Below are 15,730 nucleotides of genomic sequence, written 5' to 3'. Positions count from 1 at the left end.
CGACCTCTGTAGAGCAAAAACCAAAAAACAGACAACAGCGCTGCTCCCCATGAGCCTAATAACCATCTCGCATTAGAAGTAGGTTTTCTTATGGTATCATTATTGCGCCTAATATTACAGCCCATGCACTGGGGCCAGGCACCGCTCCCCTTGCTTCTACGCTAGGTAAAAGAGTTAAGATTCAATTAAAAAGCATACTTGCATCTTTCACCTAGTGGAGTTTGAGGCATGCCCCTGCAGCAGCAGGATAGTCATGCACATTTGTGCTGGCACAGGCCGGCCCGGGAGACTGTGGTGTGGCCCATGCTTTGTTGAGGAGCTTAAGGGGTCCCCTCAGCACGGCTCGCAGACATTTTGTGTTACGTCACTGAACTGAATTTTAGGTAAAGCGGTGTGTCATCTGTGTATTGGTGTATCTACATATCAGTGTTGGAGTAGAGTCCCCTTAAGGTTCCAATTAGAGGGTGATGATGATAGTAGAGAAGACAGAGCCTTCTAGAATGTGAATATGCAAAACAATGGTATAGATTGTGCAGTTTAGTGTTTGTAATGTAAAAAAAAAAGATATTGATTGTGCCTCCTAGTGTTTGTCAAATACATGTGCCAACTACCCACTGCCCATCACATACAGAACCCGTGCAAGGATTTTTTCTGCCCTAGGGCAAGTGACATTTTGCTGTCCAAGACTTGATGTGACAAGCCTTATGACTTTTCTGCCTTTTAGGCTCACTCGCAAAATTATGTTTAGCAAAAAGTAACATGGAACACCAATATGAATACAGACATTAAAAATTGTGGGGTTATAAAACTATTATTAGCATGCTCCTGGATGAACAGTAAACACGAAAGACGACAGCATTTGTAACCGTCAATATGAAGCCAAAGCTGCTAGGGCTGCTGGTACTATGAGTAGTTACTGACTTTTCTATGGGCCTTGGCACTGATAAGCAGTGCCAAGCACACATTGACAACAATGTGAAGGACAGAGGTGGGACTAGCATTTTCAGATGGAAATGACCAGAATACCATGGTTTAAGAAGGCTAGAGAAAAAAAAGAAAGTAATCTTCAGCACTGGTGCGCACTCACATAGCTGGAGCTGTGGCTATTAAGTGTTTCACAAAGCACCAAAATGATTGATAAAGAAATAGAATGTATTATTGTTCGTTATGCCCACATCTTCTCGCACATCGGCTAGACATCCGTTGTATCTGCAAGACATCACAAGCTCATCCAGTGAGCATCCTGCAAAATACAACTGTGGGAGTGCGTGTTGATTGATTACAAACCATTGGGTTGAAATGTTGCAAAGAAAACTCAACTGCGCAGTTTGGTGCACAGACTGAGGAATGAGACATCTACGTGGAGGAGCACAAAAATTCCCAAACAGACAATAAATCACCAATATCATTATGTTCAACTCCAGGCCTCGAGGGCGGGAAACATGTCGGATTCTCAGGATATCCCTAATTAATATTCATGAGATACATTTGCATACAATGATTCTAATTGTATGCAAATTTGTTCTCCTGAATATTAATGAGGGATATTCTGAAAACCCATAAGGATTCTGGCCCTTGACGTCTAGAGTTGGACAACCCTGTACAGTTAGAATGTGATTGCTTAGCAGTGAAATTGGGACCGGTATTTAAAAAGAAGATGTTTTAGCAGCCTGAAGCAGTTCCTGAGATTTTACTGAAGGTAACGGCACGCTGAACTACGAAAGAGCAGGAGCTGGAGGACACTGTAACCCACAAGAACTTGACCTACCTGGGTAAGAAAAGCAAGCAGATATAACAAGTAGACCGAGACTGAAATTTTATTCTTTGGGTCCAAAGCCGACACTGACAATTTTACAAATTCTTATTTTTAATGCTTGCCTCAATAGTTTGCAGGCAAAACAAATGTACAAAGCTACACAAGTACATGCCAAAGTACATGCCTTCACAGAGACGATGGGGCTATAAATAGTTGCTTTGCCAAATTTTAAAAAATTCTGGTTTTGTGACCGTTTCTGTATTCTGTGGGCTGAAATAAACAATGTTGTCAACATATATTTTCGACCAATGGCTATAGATTGCTTTTAGGTTGTTCTTAGTTAACTGCCCATAGAAGCCATTGACTTTTTGACATATTATTTAACCCTTTACACCTAATCTTTACAGATAGGGAGTTGTTCGAGAGGTTGGTCTGTATACCCTCACCTGCCCCCAGGGCTGCCGATGCACAGCATCACAATTGTCTGTTTTTCAGGGCTACATACAGATCTGTGGGGCTCATTACAAATTTGGTGTCATCTTGGTGGCAAATCTGCTCAGATACCACCAAACTGTATTACCATTACTGCCACTTGGTCCAGTGGTATTACCGCCGGATTACAAGTGTTGGTGTAAGTCCCCATTTTATTTAGTCGATAAGACTATATGTGGGATTTTTGGCACTTAATTCCGCAGAAATTTGCCAGAAAGCTGGCAGATTTACCTTCAGCGCATAGCTGTAGCTGAATCCAGCAACTTTAGGACAAACTCATAGTTCGGCTGAGCGGTAATGCAGCAGTATACAGTAATACCGCTGCATTTTACCTGCACCGCCCAACTCGTAATGAGGCCCTGTGATTGGTAGTTGGAAATGTTAACATTTTAGAAGATTAGGATACTGTTGTGATCTCCAAAAGACTTGATTAAAGGAAAGTGCTGAATCTTTAATAAACAAAAATCCTCAATGCTCTGCATCAATTTACCCCTCTATCCACTTGTGTAATGCTCACCTGATTCCCACGGAGGCGCGGGTCTTGGCAGGAAGGTGTCTGTGACTCGAAAAGTGATGTGCAGGACTCGATTGGCTTCTGGGGTCGAACCTCTTCGCACTGTGTGTCGAACTCGAAGAGTGAGGTTTCTGCAGGCGAAAGAATATGGGGGTTAATGGCCTGGGTTGTTGAATGTCCCTCTCTCTCTCTCTCTCTCTCTCTCTCTCTTCCCAGCTTTTCTGTAGAGCCCCCCCCCAGGTCAACGTGCTCACCTTAGATAGGTGAATGCTGGGCTCTCCATCTGCGTCTGGTGCAGGGTGCCGTTGCCAGTTCCTTCACTGGTGAAACATTGGCCTCTTGAATTCAGAGGATGGTTACCGTCGTTATCTGCACGAGCAGTGAGTTTCTGGACACCTTTTTTCTTTATAGTCTTTAAATGCGTGGCACGTTAATATTGAAGACTCTGTATAATGCTTTTCCCTTATGTATTGCAGGACTCTTGGGATGGAAGATGGAGTGAAGCGCCTGGAAATCCGTAAGTATGGCAAGCGCTCTAACTGTCTCTTTCCTTGCAGCTTAGTTCGTGTTAAAGAGACGCCGGAGTATTCGCAGGCGTTTTATTGCGACGAGCGTGATGGCCGTGAGTAAATACCTGCTTAATGTCTTTTTCTTTTGTCTTTCAGATGATGGTTTGCAGCGCCGGAGTCAGCGGAATGCTAGTAAGTTTTAACTATACTTTGTCTTCTCAGGCGGCGATGCAGAATGAAGAAATCCGGAATTCACGGCGTGCCGGTAAGTATAACAATGCTTTGTCTTTGCAGGCGAAGGTGCAGCGTGAAGACACGGCCGCTGCTGATGGATCAGGTGAGAAAGCACTGTGTGTAGAGTTTGTCTTGCTAACCTGTTGTTTCTTGTCTTTTGCAGGTGCTGATGTTGACTGGATACAGGAATGGTAAGTATAATTCTTGCAGGGTCAGGATCGAAAGAGGAAAGGCTGGAACAGACTCGGTGAGCATTCTGTGCAGATGCAGAATAACGCGAAGCACGTTTCATCTATCGGGTGTGGTTTAAATAGCCTTGGAGTGATGAGGCGTCTTCTTCCACGGCCCCGCCTAGGTAAGAAAAGAGTTCCAGTTTCCAGAAGAGTTCCAGTGCTGTATCCAGGGAGTGGAGCTGCCCCACCCAGGTAAGAAAGTAGTTCCTGTTCACAGAGGGCTTCTAAGTGGCTGGTAAGTAGGCAGCATGGTCTGCTGCAGTTAAGTCCACCCAAGCACTTTCACACCAATTATGAGCCCGGCGCTTCCAGTGCCGGGACCGATGGTTTTGATGAGCCTGGTGCCACCGGCGCCAGGACAGGGTCCAAAAGGTCCCAGCAGGGACCGGCTGGTGCCTAGGATTAGGGTTAGGGGCCTGCTCCCAAGGACGTTGGGCTGGTCCTGGCTCCTTGGGAACAGTGATCATGACAACTTGTCACTCCCTCCAACCGTCTCCAATCTCTATATAGTCATGTCATTGATTCAGCATTTTCCACATTCCATGGTTACATGGAATGTGCTAATGTTGACTTATCATATCACAACACATCTGTCACCCATGACATATCATATCACAACACATGAAACAGCTAACATCTATAAGGCTTGAGAATAGAAAATGGGAGCAATGGATGCTAACTATATACAATAAGTCATACGCTACATGCAATGATATTCTAATGACTGTGCACAATTATTTCCCCACCACAAAGTCTTTTGGTGTTCTACATATTTTCCTGTTTCTCTGACCTTTATCCATATTTGAGCTCCCTGCGCCTCTACCGTCAATCATTTCCGCAGTCCCTAGATCATCCCTTCCTTGAGACAATTCACCTGCCCTTCCTTGCAGTGAATTATCTTCTAACATGGTTCCAAATTCACTCATGCATCTGGGACAGCTGCTAAATGACAATTCATTTCCATCCCCTACTTCACAACTCTTTTAAAATTCCATGTAGATCCATCCTACACTCTCACAACAGTTGTAAATAACTCCTCAACTCTTTCGGAGTACGAAAATGTAGATACCCCCTTATTCACCCAGTGTCTGTTCCTTCTATACATTTGTTCACCAGGTTGCATTCTGCTACTCTTCCATCTTTCTTCCTGTTTAGTCTTCTTGGCATATTTGTATTGAGCATCCATAACCCTACGTTCCACCTCTTGTGATGAAACTCTCATTTTCTTCTAATGGTTTTTACCCAAAACTGATTCAGGTTAATTTTAGGTTATCTATTTCAAATGGTGACATTCTAATGCTACACAATCTCTCTTCCACTGCCTTCCTGATGTCAATGTTATTGCTTGTTCTATGAATTCCACCAACACTCTAGTAAACCTTTCTACCAAACCATTTGTCTGCGGATTATAATTAGTTGGGTATATCCATTTTATATCCAATTTCCTTGCATAATCCAACATATGTCTCCCTCTACATTGTGGCCCATTGCCACAGATTACAATTTCAGGTATACCTTCTTTCCAGAATACCTGGTCCATGAACTCCATCCCATCGATGCCATTTGTATTTTTCACCAATGTAACATCCGACCACTTTGAATAGTAATCCATCATCACCAGTACAAATCTCAATCCAGATCCTAACGTCCGATAAGGCCCTAAAATATTGATATCAACTTGCTTCCATGTTTGATCAGGTATATTAATAGGTTTTACCTCTTGTTTTTTCAACTTACAACTTTTTGTCTGAGTTTGGACAAGGCCAACAATTCCCCACTATCCGCTCCATAAACAAATCAACTCCTGGCGGTGTCCAGTTAAAGTACCTAATGCAAAAGGATCGAATGCCAAAGGGTCAACTCAATTTGACCTAAAACCAAAGGGTCACTTTTTTGTTTTTTTAAATATCTTTTTTTTTGGGCTTCCATTTTTGAAAGAAAAGTGGTTTTACCACAAAAAAGGGGGCTGGGGCGACCCCCCCCCTAAAAAAAATATATATATGAATATATATATAAACAAAAATTCGACCCTTTGGTTTTAGGTCCTTTTGATTCTACCCTTTTGGCATTCGATCCTATGCATTTGAAACTTTGACCTATAACCACTCCTGACCATCAATACTTTTCTCTCACTATACTTTTTGTACCAGTTATCCATGGATGTCCCTCATGTACCAGACTAACTATATTCTCTCTTAAAACGGTCGGCGGCACTAATTGCTGTTCACACACCAACAACACATTCTCTATATAAAATTCTTCTTTCACTTCCCAGTACAGTAACAAAGCCTTCTAACATTTGTTTCAAAGGCCACCCTTCCACAGTCCATTTTCATTACCTGTTGTAATACCACCCCATCACTTAATACTAGTTCATATTCTTTGTGTGATAGTAGCTTGCAACAACACCACTACTTGCATAGTGCTTAATACATTTAAAATAAATACAAAAAAAACGTCTTCCTCCTCAATGCACCCCCCAATTATTTATTGGTTGTTGTGAAAGACGATTGGCTACTTTATAGCTCACCCATGGTATATAATTTACTTGGAGGGAGCACTCTTGCAATTTTAAACTCAGCCTTGCTAAATATGGGGTTGCTGTAATTATTCCTTTCGCTGTCAAAGGTTCCACTAATGGCTTGTGATCCGTACATAAGATCCACCCCACAAATACTTCCAGAAGTAATTCACTAGCCATACACATGCTAGTAGTTCTTGCTTTATTACGCAAAATGTACTCTCAGTATCTGAACTAGCCCTTGCTGAACTAGCCCTTGAGGCATTGCACACAATATTGTATTTGCCTTCTACTACTTGAAAAATCACTGCCAATCAACTAGCATCTCCCATCAATTTCACCCCCAAATTCCAACCCACCCACATTTAGAGCTTCAGAAATCCCATCCTTAATAGGTTTCACCGTTTCTTCACGTTCCTCACTCCACACAAGTTTAGCATTCTTTGTTAAGTAACAACTTCAGTGGTTGGGTGCTGCTTGCAACATTCTTAATACACTGTTGTAATATTCAGCTAACTCCACAAATAACCTCACTTCATCTTTGTTCCCTGGTATCAGTGCCCTCTTGTTCGCTTCCATGTATCATGTTTGGGCCTATACCTGTCCCAAGTATTCAACTTCCTTCTCTCTAAACTTGCATTTTCTGCATCTGTTATCTACCCCTTTTCTTTACATCCGTTGAGAACTGCCTATAATCTTTAATCATGTTCGTCTCTCCCCTTTCAATACACCAGAATGCCATCTTGACATACTAATGGCCCAGACAAACCCTACAATATATAAGACATCACGCTTTGAAAAACTGCAGTTGCTGAGGCTAGACCAAATTACATCCTGCTACATCCTATATAAACCAGATGGTGTGATAAATGCTGTGAGGTTTCTGCAGTGCTTAGTAAGTTGTATCTGATGGTACGCTGCCGACAAATCCAGTGTCGTAAATAAACCCCTGTGTCTACAACTCAACATATCGCCAATGAATGGCAATGTGAATTTGTCCACTTGAATGTTCTTATGGTCCTCTCTCAGATCTACACAGATTTTTAGATTCCCATTCTTCTTTAGTGCTACTACTATTGGGCATGTCCATTCAGCTGGCTCAATCCTCTCATGGATACCTTCTCCTTCCAATCAATCAATTCCTTTTCTACTCTCTCCCTCAGTCCCATTGGCATTACTCTAGATTTGTGTGCTTTTGCTAGTGCACACGGCTTTAACGATTTTTCTGTGTGCATCACTCGCTAAACATCCTAATTAGAAGTGAAGATTTCTGGAAACATCCCCTGTCCTTGTAATTCTCCATTCTGTATATTCAACACTGGTTCAGCTGCACTCTGGTCTAATCTTACCTTCAATCCTGCGTAATTTTTCCATCCCAACACATCAACTCCTTTTTTTGCAAAACCTATTTTTATCACTGCCATTCTGTCCTTGAATTCCAATAACACATGAAACCATCATATTATTTTGATGAGGGAACCTTCTAATCCTCATATTTTTTATATCTTGCTTATTCCATTTTTCTTTTGATCGCATATTTTGCAATTCTTTAGATTTGTTTGAAGTGACTATTGTACATGGAGAGAAGGGTGTCCGGTCAAAGGGTCGACTACAAAGGATCGAATGGTCAAAGGATCGACGCAATAGGGCCAAAAACAAAAGGATCAAATATTTTTAAATTATATATATTTTTTGGGGGGTTTTCGTGGAGGGAAAAAAAGCGGTTTTTACCACAAAAACGGGGGTTGGGTGGCCCCCCCCAAAAAATGTTTTTTTTTTCTCGATCCTTTTGTTTTTGGTCCATTTGCGTCAATCCTTTGACCATTCTTTACTTTGTAGTCGATCCTTTGACCTATAACCGGAGAGAAGCTGTCCACAATCAATTACACTTTTCAATTGTTTAGGACTTCACAACTTGGACATCGTAATTTTGACGTGGATAACCAATTCTTCATCATCATTACTTGCTGTTCTCTTCTGAGCTCCCATTTTGTGCATATGCTACTTTTCTTTTGTTCCTGCACATGACCTCAAAACGCCCTCTGTTACATATTGAACAATGTTGACCAATTGCTGGGCTGTAATAATGACATATTCCTCTGTAACATCAATTTTGATTCATTTCCGGTTCACTTCTTATGCGCCATGAATTTCTCTGTTAACTATCCATGTCAGTGATCATCTATCCTATTTCTTTTCTGTCTTTCTTTCACAATTGTGATTCCCTCTTTCTTGTTTATGTTTACTTGTGTTTTTCCGCTATCCATAGAACTATCCATTTCTGGTTTATCCTGAAGTATTTCCTTTTTTGTTTAAGTTCTTTTGAGCACAAATGTATTTGCTCAAACTTCTTTGCAGTGGCAATTGTCTCCGCTAATGATGGATCCTTGCACATCCACAGCTTTTCTTGTACAGTTTGGTGATTCATTTGTAGGATTAGTTGATCTTACCAACTCTTCTGCTATTCCCATGCCAAATCTACACAATAGGGCAAATGTTTTCAATGCGGATACATTCTCTTTGGTTTTGTGTGTTCCGGAAAAAAAAGTTGAACCTGTTAATTGCCATGTTCATTTCAGGTGCATTATGCATGTACAGTTGTCTAGTGGCTTTCTGGTGTTCATCCATGCACCACCTGCTTCTGTCGTTGTTAATGTTGTAAGTTCTCGAAATTTGCATTGCACTTATGGACTCAAAGCATAATGGAGTAAGGATTCTTTTTTTCCCCGCTGACAAATGTTCAAGTTCTAGAGCTTTCATATCCTTTTACCAGTTTTCTTTCCATTCCAACAATGTAATGGAGTCTTGGCCTGGATTGGATTTTAAAAAATGCACTGGAGCATGAGCGTTTTCTCTTGTTTTCCTTTTGTTTATAGATTTGTTCCTTTAGGTCCTTTCCTGTAATGCTGTGCACGTCCCATTACGTTCAAAAGCACAGAACCTCTTTGCTCTCCCTCCTTGTTCAGCATCAGCATATATTGCACGTGCTGCACTGATTGTGCATGTACTCTTCAAATGCAACATCACTTGTGCCCCTGTCACTCGCCGCTTAGTTGATCTTCAAGTATCAATTTGCTACCTCTCCGGTCACCGATTCATTGATCCTCCTGGGCGGGTTGGTCACAGTCGGTTGTCCATCACCACCAAAATGTTGTGAGTCTAAACGGATCTCCTCAGGATTCTATTAAAGGTGAGTTCTAAACCTTTATTAAATATAACTTTGCGATGCCCCGCAACAACTTCCCCCCTTCTTCCACGCTTGTCCCTTTTTCCAACCGTCTCCCGTCCCGACGCAGTCACATCATCAAGTATGCATGTTCCACATTTATTTATTTCATTTTAATTGTTTTTTTATAACGGGCCTAATACCGTCCCTGAGTTCGGTTTCTAAGCGCGGATCTGGGATTCAACCCTCTGTTGCTCTGCATGGTTTTGCTTCAAAGACCAGCACGTTGCCCCTGTGCTATCCTCCATTCACAATCCATCGAACCCTGTCATGTTGATGTCTCATATCACAACAGATGCTGAGCATTTACTCCTTTACTTTATTTCTAATATTCGGTTTTTAATGCCCATATATTATCTCTACATGAGAATAAAGATATATAAATACAAAAGCCAGTGAGAGCATTATTAATGTGTCCGTTTGTGCATATGAAAGACACTATATTGCAGGTTGGTTTAGTGATATTATTAACATCTAAGATTTATCGTGCAAGGCTTATAAGTTTTGAAACATATTCACACAGAGGACGGACCCACAAAAATATTGCTGTCCAATAGTAGCCTGTCAGATGCTCAGAGGAAGTATTTTCTCTTGCACCAAAGCATAGATACACCTTTCTCCAGAGCCTTGCTTTTGGGTACAGGACTATTCTCTGTCGAAAAACCTGCATAGCACCAGGTAGGCATTTGTTCCACATTTGAGGGGGAAGGTAAGCTTTGGAATGCAGGGTATGATGAAAAGCATAACATTCCGTCTTACTGACTACAACACCCCACTGCAGACATAGAATACAAATGAGAACAAGATTCAATAGTGTACTTGGGAACCCAGAGCTACAGGGAGGCCTCAAAGCTTTTGTCAAATAATCACTCGACTTGCCTGGAAGAATTAGACCATAAAAGAAATGGGTGACCATCCCACTGTCCGCTTATGGTAGGATCACTCTTGTCGAAATGCTAGTTGTTAAAAAGTTTCTCTACTTCTGTTCGGGCATTTTTGTCTGGCATAGGAAACATTTTCGCTGAACTTCGTTCCCTCATTCATACTCTTAACTTAGCACCCAGGGACACCTCAAATTAGTTGGGACAATTTAATAAGCCCTTCAAACTAGGACGTCTGGTAGTGCCAGGTATGAGCTGTATTTCCTGGTGGTACAGGCTTGAAATGTTACATACTGGGGACCATCAGAAGAAACTCCACCTCAAATAGCAATAGAACAGGAATCAGTTTGCCCTGCGTCACTTTTATCCCTTCAACTATCAGGGATACTTGATGATGAACATAAATGTATCAAGTCAAATGCACAGTTATGCCTTGGACCTCGATTCCTACACAGTTTAAAATTGAATTTGCATACACCCTAGTAATGGGACTCTGTGGTATTACAGAGCTGGGGCCCATTTTCAATAATTAGTTAAGGAACTCCTGGAAACATTTGAATATTGCATGTATAGGAGCTATGGAACCCAGAACGTGTTTTTCTTGTGGGAGCACTTTACAAACAGGGTTGGAGAGAGACTCTCAAAAATGCTGTAAAATCTCTGCATGCATTGGGAATTTAGATCCTGGAGTCCTAGTTCCCAGATTACCCAGCACATTCCCAACTGCTGAAATATATTGTCAACTTGACAGGGTTTACTCTGTAAAATAAGTTAAGGGAGCTGGTCACCCTTGCAGCTTCGGGAATCAAAGGCAAATGGGAAGATGATTTTGGAAGGCTGTTTAAGAACGCTCATTGGAAAAGGCTATGCTCATTTACCCGTACAGTCTCTATTAATGCTAGACATAGAGTCAATCAATTTAAAAATCCATTGACAGGATACATCACCCAAATAAGGATAGCTAGGCTTTGCTCTTATCCTAATTCACAATGGCAGAAATGTAGCACAGGGTGGTCAATTTCATTTAAAGCGAGAATGCCGCAAGTTAAACCATATTGGGTAAACATACAGATGAACATTTGAGAAATTACAAACTATTCTATGCCACTTGACCCTTTCTTCTGCCTCCTATAACACAGAATTCCTGTCTTTTGTTGTTTACTGTCACTTGCTGAGACCAATAAAAAGGCAATGGAATCAGGCAGGAAGCACTATATATGAAAAGGTGATATATCAACTGTTCTAGTTGGAGGTAGGAAAATCTAGGTTATCAAAGCATGGAGTATTTGGCATGCACAAAATGAAAGGCCACATGAACATAAAAAATCGAGATGGCTCTAGATTAGAAACTCTGTCTGGGGCAGCCAGTCCGACTGTCCTATATAGATATACCCTACTCTCCAACTAGGCCTTTGTGAACATACCACATTAGAGTCATAACACACATGATATGAGGAAGGCTTCTGGCAGCATAGATTGTAGAGGAAATGGCATACTGCAGCTGACATTAGCATGTGCACACATTTAGGCTGACTAGAGCGCACAAAGAACACCTAGGTCCACACACCCTCCACTCCTCACCCTACCTGAGACTGGGTGATCTGATCCCCATGGTTTCCTCCCCTGGTTGCTTGCAGATCCCTTGCTGACTAATTGCCTGCCCTCCCTCACTCCCTTGTTCCTCTGCTTCATCACCATATTCTTCCCCCGTGATTGTATATCGCTCTGTTGCTTCCTGAAGCTAGGTCTTTGCTCAATAAATACCCTAATAATACCAAATCTCAATGTGATGCTTCTCATTTCTGTGTGTTGCACAGGTGCTGCTTTGGGTTTCCTGCTGCAGGGGGTGGGGGAGCCTCAGTAAAGAAAATGTTTTCTACTTCGCATCCACAACTCCAAAACCTATATTGCAGTTACCAGTATGTGCCAAATGCCTTATAGACTTCGGGAGGGGTCAGTATCGCTTAAGCAGTAACTTGCAGGTGGATCACTATTCCAAGATAGTGACTCCTCTCTCAGTCTATAATGGGCTTTACAACCAGAGGGCAAGTTGTATGTCTCACTGAGAGCACATGTCTGTTTGCAAAACATTGCTTGTCTTCTATGGGAAATTCTGACCAAACTCCACGTCCTTTACTCCAATGTCAGAGTGCACTGTTACCAAACAGACATTTTAAACCATATTCTATGGCAAGACCCAGAGGCTCGGATTATGCTTCTCTTAACTTTCTCGAGCAGAATAAACAAACCAAATTAAAATAAACAAGCGAGCAAATTACAAATCCCAAAGTAGATCGAGCCTTTAGTAGTCCACATTGTTATTGGTCCATAAATAAACATGTGACCTTTTTCCACCAATAGTCCATAATCACCTCCATAACACTGTCCACCATCTTAGAACCTTCCTCTTTCTTTGCTGCTCGGGCAGCCAGTTAAGTGTAATTTTATTTGTGTTTGTTGAATTTTGTTTAAACTGTGGAGATATTGTGGACAGCATCACAAACGTTCAGGGAGACTTGGTGCGGGCGCAGCATGTTAGGATAAGTAGCATATTAGGATAATTGTGGCAGAGCATATCCGCCGACGGTAGTTACATTTCGTTTGTCACTCTCTCTCAGGGATAAAGAGACGCAGGCGGCAAAGCCGGCATCAGAAATACGTATTTCCGATGTGCCTCGTCTCTGTTAGTAATCCGTGACTACTGATGTTACTCCCTTCCGCGCGAGAGCGAGGGCTCTCATTTCATAGGCATTTGTACACAAGCCGGCCTCAGATCATAGCCGACAGGCACAGGACAGTTAGCGCACTGCGCAGAAAGAAGCAAAGCCTCAAGCTCCAAGGTTACAGGCCGCTCGACAGAGCCTAACAGCGCCACCTGCTGGCAACAGAATATAAATTGCAAAAAAGCAATTGTTGACTGGCACAATCCCAAGAAAAAACTGTTGGGCGATATAAGCCATAATTTTGGACTACTGCACACACCTATAAATTGTTTATTTTGACGTGTGCAAGCCCAAGACTCCTCTGTGTATTTCACTGTAGCAGTTCCCATAGAGGAAGTGCAAAGAATTTCCAGCTCCAGCAAGGAAGGTAGAGCACAGGTGAGCCAGAAGAGGACCCACCCCAGTATGGGGCAGGTCATTCAGAAGCCTCAGAAAAATCTGATTTTGGGGGCTAGGTTTTATAAATGGGGTAAGAACTTACATAGTGCTGAGTACCATGTCACAATAGTGAATAGGGAGTGTCATTTAGTTACAATTATCACGTGAGTAAAGTAAACTGAACTAGCTTGAGTCTGAGTATAATGTGACTAGTTAGATATGTTTGCATACATATTCACAGGGCCACTTCTTCTGAACTTTTAGTCCGTACATCAGATTTCACAGTAAGGTCACATTAGTGTGTGTAGAATGAATTGAACAATCTCATACAATCAGATTTTTCTGAGGAGAATGTACATACTGATTAACATTGATACAGGTGGAGTAATTCGACACAGATTGACCCATCGAAAAAGGTTCTCACATTTTTAGGCAAAAGCCGACAGTATGTAAAAGATCACATTCGTAGGTACTCGCCGCTCGCGTATTTGTAAAACGGGTCTCCCGCGTCCAGCATCACCAGCGGATGCCGGCCAGGAGAATCTACTTGTTACTGAGAGTTAAGGAGTCCCGCAGGACCATTTTTTGATTCAGCATACTCCATTTGTCCAGCTGTACTTCAGTACCTTATAGGTCTGACACTACCACCCTCTGACAGAACCTCCCTCTGTCCTTTCAGGGGATGACCCAAGCCTTGCATGCCCTGCACTTACCTGTGAAGAACGGACCACTCACCATCACGGGAGTTACTTACTGCATATTGGACCCTTATACCATTCAATTGGTAAGTGGAGAGTAGAATAACACTCCCACATTATGTTATGTTATTTACAGATCCGGTAATTGTGAGCCTAAATTATTTAGAAAAATAAATGATTATTGCCAGTCCCTAATGACTCATCTAGAGTGTGTTTTTTTTAATGACACCATACTAATTTAGTATATATACCTTTGTGTTTTTTTAGCATTCCCCAAATTTGGTTGAAAATCTGTTTGCCGGATTCCGGTGATTCCCCATTTTTGCAACACTGAATACTCCTTCCAGAAATACACTAAAGGGGCACCAATGAGAGGTAGAGTCACCTTTGGTTTAAATATGCAACTTTTGCTATGAAAATTTGAGATACATTGTTCTAAAAAAATATCCCTATCTTTTCTGCTTCAAGGGAAGCATTGTGTCCAGAAGAACTTAAATTGAGAAATTAGGAAATTATGAAAAAGGAACCCTGTTTCTTGATAATAGAGAATATTCAGCTCCTGAAGAAGGGATATTATTTCCCGAAACGCGCTGAGCTAGCCAGACAGTAGTTAGGTATCTACTGTATTTAAAATGTATATACTTTTTGATTAAATACATGGCACTATATGATGACCAACAACTGATAATATTGTTGATAATAGACTAGTATGCATTAACAACATTTTGGTTTTTTTGAAATCAACAATCAAGCGATTTGAGGATTACTAACCAAGTACATAAAACAATAATTTAAGTTACTATGATCTTTTGAGTATACCACTTTTCAGTGATGAACTAGCCAGCTACTTATGTATTTATCTAGTTGTACTCTTATCTTCCCATTGCGTTGCAAGCAATTTATAAATTGAACATTGAAATAGATCCCAGAGAACATGATTTAGACTTTTTTGAACTACTGATTGCCACTGGCAATATCCCGAGTGTGCAGGGGACGCAAGTGTTCCACAGCCCGTGGACACTTTTCTTCTTTTTGTTATGTACCACTACCTAGTGTCAAGGCAGTGTTTTTCTCCTCTGCACCTCACTAAATCCCGATCAGCATCATAAGCATTTCCTGGTTAACTTGGGTGTGCATACTGTGTTCATCTTTTCTTTGTGTATATAGCGCTTTACGCCAAAGCGCTTTACATCACTTATGACAAGAGGGACGCAGATCAGTCCTCGTAAAGATAGACCCTAAACTCAAAAGCAAAGCTATTTGGTGACTCCTTTATAAAGGAGCCAACAAAATTTGCAAATTCATATGCAGCCATCGTTAAGTCACAAGCATCCCTGAAAAGGGTGTTTGGGAAACACATTTTTGGACGGGGTGGCAAAGGAAGGGGCCGCTCGGCCAGCCGCTATACTTTCAACAGGTCTTTTAACGAGAGCCAGCGGAGACAGGATGAGCGAAAACCGAACCCTTTCTTCCCATCAAGAAGGAGATGTAGGGTCTGGAGACAGACAGATCACCAGATCAGTCTACCTCAGGTAGGAGCAGAGACTCAGATACACAGTGTGAAA

The 15,730-nt window shown here is 41.7% G+C and overlaps 1 protein-coding gene across 4 annotated transcripts in view; it reads right to left on the bottom strand.

Annotated features, from left to right (window-relative positions):
• LOC138569804 (protein adenylyltransferase SelO-like) overlaps positions 1–15,730 on the bottom strand; it is a 1,380,025-nt gene that overhangs the window by 1,304,221 nt on the left and 60,074 nt on the right. The window lies entirely within an intron of this gene.

Source organism: Ambystoma mexicanum, chromosome 2q (genome assembly GCF_040938575.1).
Source record: "Ambystoma mexicanum isolate Mex_15411 chromosome 2q, UKY_AmexF1_1, whole genome shotgun sequence".
Taxonomy (NCBI): Eukaryota; Metazoa; Chordata; class Amphibia; order Caudata; family Ambystomatidae; genus Ambystoma; species Ambystoma mexicanum.
This window is presented reverse-complemented; position numbering and strand designations above follow the sequence as displayed.